At 42.4% G+C, this 6,057-nt stretch overlaps 1 non-coding gene across 1 annotated transcript; it reads right to left on the bottom strand.

Annotated features, from left to right (window-relative positions):
- Positions 1–4,540: 4,540 nt before the first annotated feature.
- On the bottom strand, positions 4,541–4,613 carry trnav-cac (transfer RNA valine (anticodon CAC)). The gene has a single exon. It is a non-coding gene; the product is annotated as a tRNA-Val (tRNA).
- Between the last annotated feature and the right edge of the window lie 1,444 nt (positions 4,614–6,057).

Here is a 6,057-nt window from a genome sequence, read left to right as displayed (position 1 = left end):
CGTTTCGATAAGATCACCTCTCATTCTTCTGAATTCCAATGAGTAGAGGCCCAACCTACTCAACCTTTTCTCATAAGTCAACCCCTCATCTCCGGAGTCAACCCAGTGAACCTTCTCTGAACTGCCTCCAAAGCAAGTATATCGTTTGGTAAATATTGTAAGTGTTTGTGATCCTCACCCAATTGCCAGACGGACGGTTTGAATCGCCTCCACCTTAAAAAAGTTCTAGGTCGGGAATTATTATTCAGAGTGTAAATTAAATGAGTCACGGAAAGGGATGCTTCAGTGATAAATCGTAGTATATTTATTTGGTCCAACATTCACTGGCTAAAACATGCACTGCTAAACAAAATCACTGTCTCTGTGGAGAATAAAATCCCGGTTACAAACAACATACATACAGTACAGAAATGAACCTAGTAACACGCAGTAATTCCCTGGTGGATTCTAACCCCACCCCTACCAATGAATTACCCTCCCCAGAATAGCCCTGAAAAGCTTCACTTCTGAGAAAACCCTGAGCCCTTACCCAGCTGGCCTGGGATATCTGGTTACTGGCTTGGGACACTCGCGACCATGTTCACCACCACACGCAGCAGGTTTCCTTGCTCAGCTCAGCTGTGGGAAGTCACTGCCTGGTCTTCAGTCTCAGTGGCTTCTTCTGCAGTACAGCGGCCCCTTCCTCTGGTACATCGATCGGTGGAGCGAGAGCGAGAGGGAGAGGGGGCTCTCTCTAGACACAAGCTGCAAGCTGCAAGCTCCAAGCTTCACACCAAGCTCCAAGCTCAAAATAAAGTGGAAAGGACCCTGTCTTTCTGGGAGTCTTGCTACCCCTATTTTTCCCGCCAATCTTTAAAACCCCTTTGTTTCTAAGCACGGGTACTTAGTCAGTGATGGGCCATCCCTCCCATGCATTGGGCTGATGGCCCTTAGTCTGGGCATCTCTCTGAGCCTTTGTGTTGGGAAAGACCCAGCTCCTCCTTGGCTGGCCAGGCTGGTGGGTTCATTGTTCTGTGTCTCCTTCTGAGATGGAGGTGAGAAGTGCTTTTACAAATTAGAGTGGCTTTGTCAGTGGCCCCCCTTCCTGGCCGACAGCTCTTTTGTCAATGGATGACTGACAGGTCTTTTGTCCCAGCTCACTGCCATGCGGTCTCTGGAGTTTTAACAAAACCAGCTTTTTCACATATCTGCGCAGGGTGTTCCCAGCACAGGGAAAATCGCCTCAGAAAAATAAAATCCGCAAAATATTCTCGACTGAGTCCATTCTTTAAACAGAAACTTTGCGATCTCTTCATTCTGCTCTGCTAATTATCGATCTTGACACGTAAAAAGTGCGTTGGCATTGCAATGCATTAATGTAAAATTAATAAAAAGAAAATGCAACGTTTTGTCGAGTGCAAAACATGCAGTGCCTGCATTTCAAAAAGCATTGCTTTTATTCATCCTGCGGAATGCATATTGCACAGATAATCTCAGCACACATTGTGCAGGCAAAGGCAGCATTAGACAACGAAGTGATTTGTACTCCGCTGATTTGTAGCAGATAACTGACGGTTGAGCACACAATTTGACAACTAGACTTGCAGATCAAGCATCAATGAAAAAGGTAACAAAACTGCCCACCAGCACCAGGTGTCTTTCACTTGTTTGTCCCAAATTTTCAGCAGCTGGGACAACAAGAATTTAGGTTTTACTGAGTTTTGAACTCAGATCACTAGATTTAAAGTCAAGAGGGCTCACCATTACACCATGGAACCAACTATGCCAAAACTTTTGAAACATACTTTGTCACAGACAAGGCAACAGAAGGCTGGAAGGTCGATCACACCGGTTGTGGGAGAGCTGGTTGGTGGTGACATGGAAGTGTTTGCAGTGTGCGGGACCAGACTGCTTCCACACATCCACAATGAATGTCCCACCCTTTACTTGGGAAAAGTACAACTGAGAGTGGACAAGTTCCATCCCGGTCGGAGCAATCTGAAGCTTTAACTGACTGACACCCTGGTTTTGCATGTCTTGCAGTGTGTATCTGTGGTGCAATGGTTTAGCGCATTCAGCTGGTAACTGAAAGGTGGGTAATCCAAACCCATCTCCGGGCGAAGCCTTTTAATGTTTTTCCCCGAGGATTCGGTGCCACACAGTTCCGGGTTGTCATTGTGCATTTTGGCTGCACGAATATATTCCGCAAACATTGCAAGCTGTGCTGTTATCCAGTGAGTTACCACTCCAATAATTTTATGAGCGTTCAGCTCAAGTAAAACGAAAATAATTTTTTACATGGATCATGTTCCTCCATCCAGTCCAATCAAAATAAATTATGTTATTGTGTTTAAAGGAACTGGTGAAAATTGATTCTATTGATACATATATCGAACTGGAACTTCGGTCTCAAGTGCTCCTCCTATCAAGAATAGACACACACACAATCAATGGTTTTACAACTGAGTCATAAACACTTACAATTTCTCATACAGCATGGAAATGAGATAGGGATAAAAATTCATCACATGTAAAGAGAAAATGAATGATTAAAGATACTACTGTCCCTCAGTAACTATATTATTATTTATTTCATCCTGAAAAAGGTTATCGGTTATTTAACTGTGATTAAATAAATTCTTATTTTTTCATATTAGCTGCATGTCGTCAATTTTATCAGGTTTTGAATTGAAAAAAGCTGTTCCAAAAGTTACCACCCTGACCTGGAATCGAAGCTGTTTTTCGGTGGTATAAGGAGTGGTTTTACCCAATCATTTAAAGGTGATTTCAAAGAATCACGTGAAGTTAAATTCAGATCACGGTTACAATGTGTTTCGGTGTGAAACAAGTGGATTGAAAAGGACAATAATGACATCAAGCATTGCGATGCAGCGATGCAGCAATGCAGCGTTCCCTGGTGGTCCAGTGATTAGGATTCGGCGCTCTCACCACCGAATTTCCGGCCAGGGATATTACACTTCCATCAAAATTAAAACCTTATAAGAAAGAGTTACATGCATATCATGGAGAAAAAAGATTCATTGATTTAAACATCATTAATTAATCCATTGTAGAACTTCAATCATTTATTTTGCCCTGAGTCCGTGAGGAACTTTTATCCCGACCTCATTGTATTTTAGGAGCATGGTCCAGCCCCGGTATCTCCACCTGTGAAAGTAGGAAACTGCTGGAAATACACAACAGGACGGGTAACCTTTGACAAACAATTAAACCGAGGTTACAGACTCTCTTCCTTCCCCTGCCCTTTGCGGGACACTTGTTCCCCTTTAATTTTACAGACTGACTGAGTTCACTAACCGCGGGGAGAGAGTAGGTGTCTCCGCGGCCCCACTGTGCTAACATGGAAGATAACACGATGGGGATGTGGGGTGGTGGGTGGGGATCAGTGACATGTTGGTGTAAAGGGCAGTGGAGGAGAAGGATTGACAGCTGCCAGTGAGGGACAGAAGTTGTTTAAGGTGAGCCAACACATTCCCGATCAGCACAGAAGGCATTCACTGGTCAGCTGCCCTCTGCTGTACTTCTGGTCAGAGCGGTTTCCGCAGTGGAGCCATTATCACATTTGCTTTCCACGCGAAAGGTTCCCGTGCAGAAAGATTATGTTTAAACTTGCTGTGGATGAACAGCCATGGGCGAGTTTATTCTCCTGTCAAAAGGGCGACAGTGGCTTCTCCCTTATTCTTTAATTGCCCTTTATTTCACTTCACTAAATAGATATATTTGAGTGAGAGAAATTGTTCCAGAGTGTCGCCCACTTCATCTTTTGTTCCCTTTTAAACACATAAAATGAGGCGGGGGGAATAAATACAGAAAACAAAGCCGAGGGATACAGACAAGAGGAAGAGAGAAGGGGAAATACTGCCCCTATCCAGAACTAATGCAGAAATCTCTCTGCTGTGCTCGGGGTGGCCACCCACAGCCTGGATACACTGACGTCCCAACAGCTCATTGACTGTCGGAGTGGGACCGTGCGGCGCTTCAGAAGACAGGTCGAAAAAGCAAAGTCACTGATTCAGTCCCATGTGCTTCTCTGACTGACACCGGGGAAACGGTGAGACAGATTTTGGAGTATAGGTCTGGTTATTGTGAAACAGCAAAGAAAATATGAAGCCTGGAATTAAATTATTGAATGTGTATCCTGCTCGTTTCGTGGTTAGGCATTCACAGAGGGAGCCCGAGTTCGGAAAGTAACTTTTTAATTCAAATTTTTTTCAAATAATTACATGCAATTAATTAAACTCCGTGGGAGGTGGGGTGATTAAAACATCACCGATCGGAAAGGAATTGCCCGCGGGAAGCCTCCAACTGGAATTTTTGGGTCAATATTCCCACCCGGATTGTTTTGCAGACTTACAGTCAATACTTCAATAACTGAACTGTAATAATTTCAGGAGCTTTCATCATAGATGATATTTTACACCCTATCTGACTTAACACACTCTGAATTTTTGAAATTGGTTTAAAATGTTCATTGCTCAGAAGACAAGAAACCTGGGGTACTTTTTTCAATTTATTTCACAGCAAATATATTCTAAAATGATGTTTCTGCCTGGGCTCAAACCAGGGACTTTTCATGTGTGAGAGGAACGTGATAACCACTACACTACAGAAACCACTGTTGAACTTAGTGCCCAGAGAGAAGTGTTAAGCCAGAAGGTGTAATTCTGAATCCCTTTCTGTGAAAAAATCTTTTCACAAACATTTCTCTGACTGAAGCTGCACAAGTCAAAAATGTTCCTTTCAAAGTTATCAAACTCCCAAATTAACGCACCCCCCGAATCTTCTGGATCAGAAAGCTCTAGTTGTGCCGACTCAATCCATAAATCTGACTTTACTCACCCTGTATTTTAGGAGATTGGTTTAAAATGTTCATTGCTCATAAGACACGGAACCTGGGGCTACTTTTGTTCAATGTATTTCACAGAAAATATATTCTAAAATAAAGCACGCGCCCAGGATCAAACCGGGGACATTTCATTTGGGAGGTGAATATGATAACGGCTACACTACGGACACCTTTCCATAACCCAGCCCCCGGTTTGTCATTTGCACCACAATTAAACCCAATGAGATCAGGATAAAAGTTCCTCACATGCTCATGACAAAATAAATGGTTAAAGATTTACAAAATAATTTATGTCTTAATTAATGATGTTCAAGTCAATGATTCTTATTTTTTATACATGATTTGCATATAGATCTGTAAAATAAATGAACTCTTTTTTTTAATCAGGTTTTGAATTAAAAGTACAACTTCCCAGGGTGGGAATTGAACCTTAGACTTAACGTTGAGAGCATAGAATCCTTACCACTCAACAACCAGGGACCGATATAACGTTTTCTTGCTGCATCGTTATAGTTCATGACATTACTGTCATTTTCAGTTCACTTGATTCACACCGAAACAGATTGTAAGTGTTGTATATGCATGCCTGTTTACTGTGTGATGTCTGTAACACTGCTATGCAACACTGAATGTACTCTTACACTCTACACATCTTCCCTTCACCAGAGGATGCTGCTGCTTGAGACCGAAAGGTTACCTGCAACCCAGTATATAAAGGAGCTCACAGCTTGGTGTCCTCACTCGAGGAGCTTCAAATAAAGGACTACATGTCTACACAGTTTAAGTATCATACCCTGCCTCGTGGAGTCATTACGAAAGATGCCTACATACACTACAATAAACATGATCTTAAATTCACGCCACTTGAGATCACATTCAAATGATTTACTAAATCCACCCCTTGTACCACCGCAACACAGGTTCGATTCTTGGTCAGGGAGATAATATTTACAACACAGTTTTCAAACTAATAGCCCTATATAAATGTCAACATGCAGCTAATGTGAAAAAATGAATTCATTTAATCACGTTCAATTAACCGATAACTTTCTTTTGCAGAATTAAATAAATGATAATATGGTTACTGAGGGATAGTGGTACATAAGAACAGAAGAACATAAGTATTAGGAACAGGAGTCGGCCATCTAGCCCCTCGAGCCTGCTCCGCCATTCAACAAGGTCATGGCTGATCTGGCCGTGGACTCAGCTCC

This window comes from Pristiophorus japonicus, unplaced genomic scaffold (assembly GCF_044704955.1).
Source record: "Pristiophorus japonicus isolate sPriJap1 unplaced genomic scaffold, sPriJap1.hap1 HAP1_SCAFFOLD_296, whole genome shotgun sequence".
NCBI lineage: Eukaryota > Metazoa > Chordata > Chondrichthyes > Pristiophoridae > Pristiophorus > Pristiophorus japonicus.
Note: the sequence above shows the minus strand (reverse complement) of the source record. Positions and strands in the feature narration are given on the sequence as shown.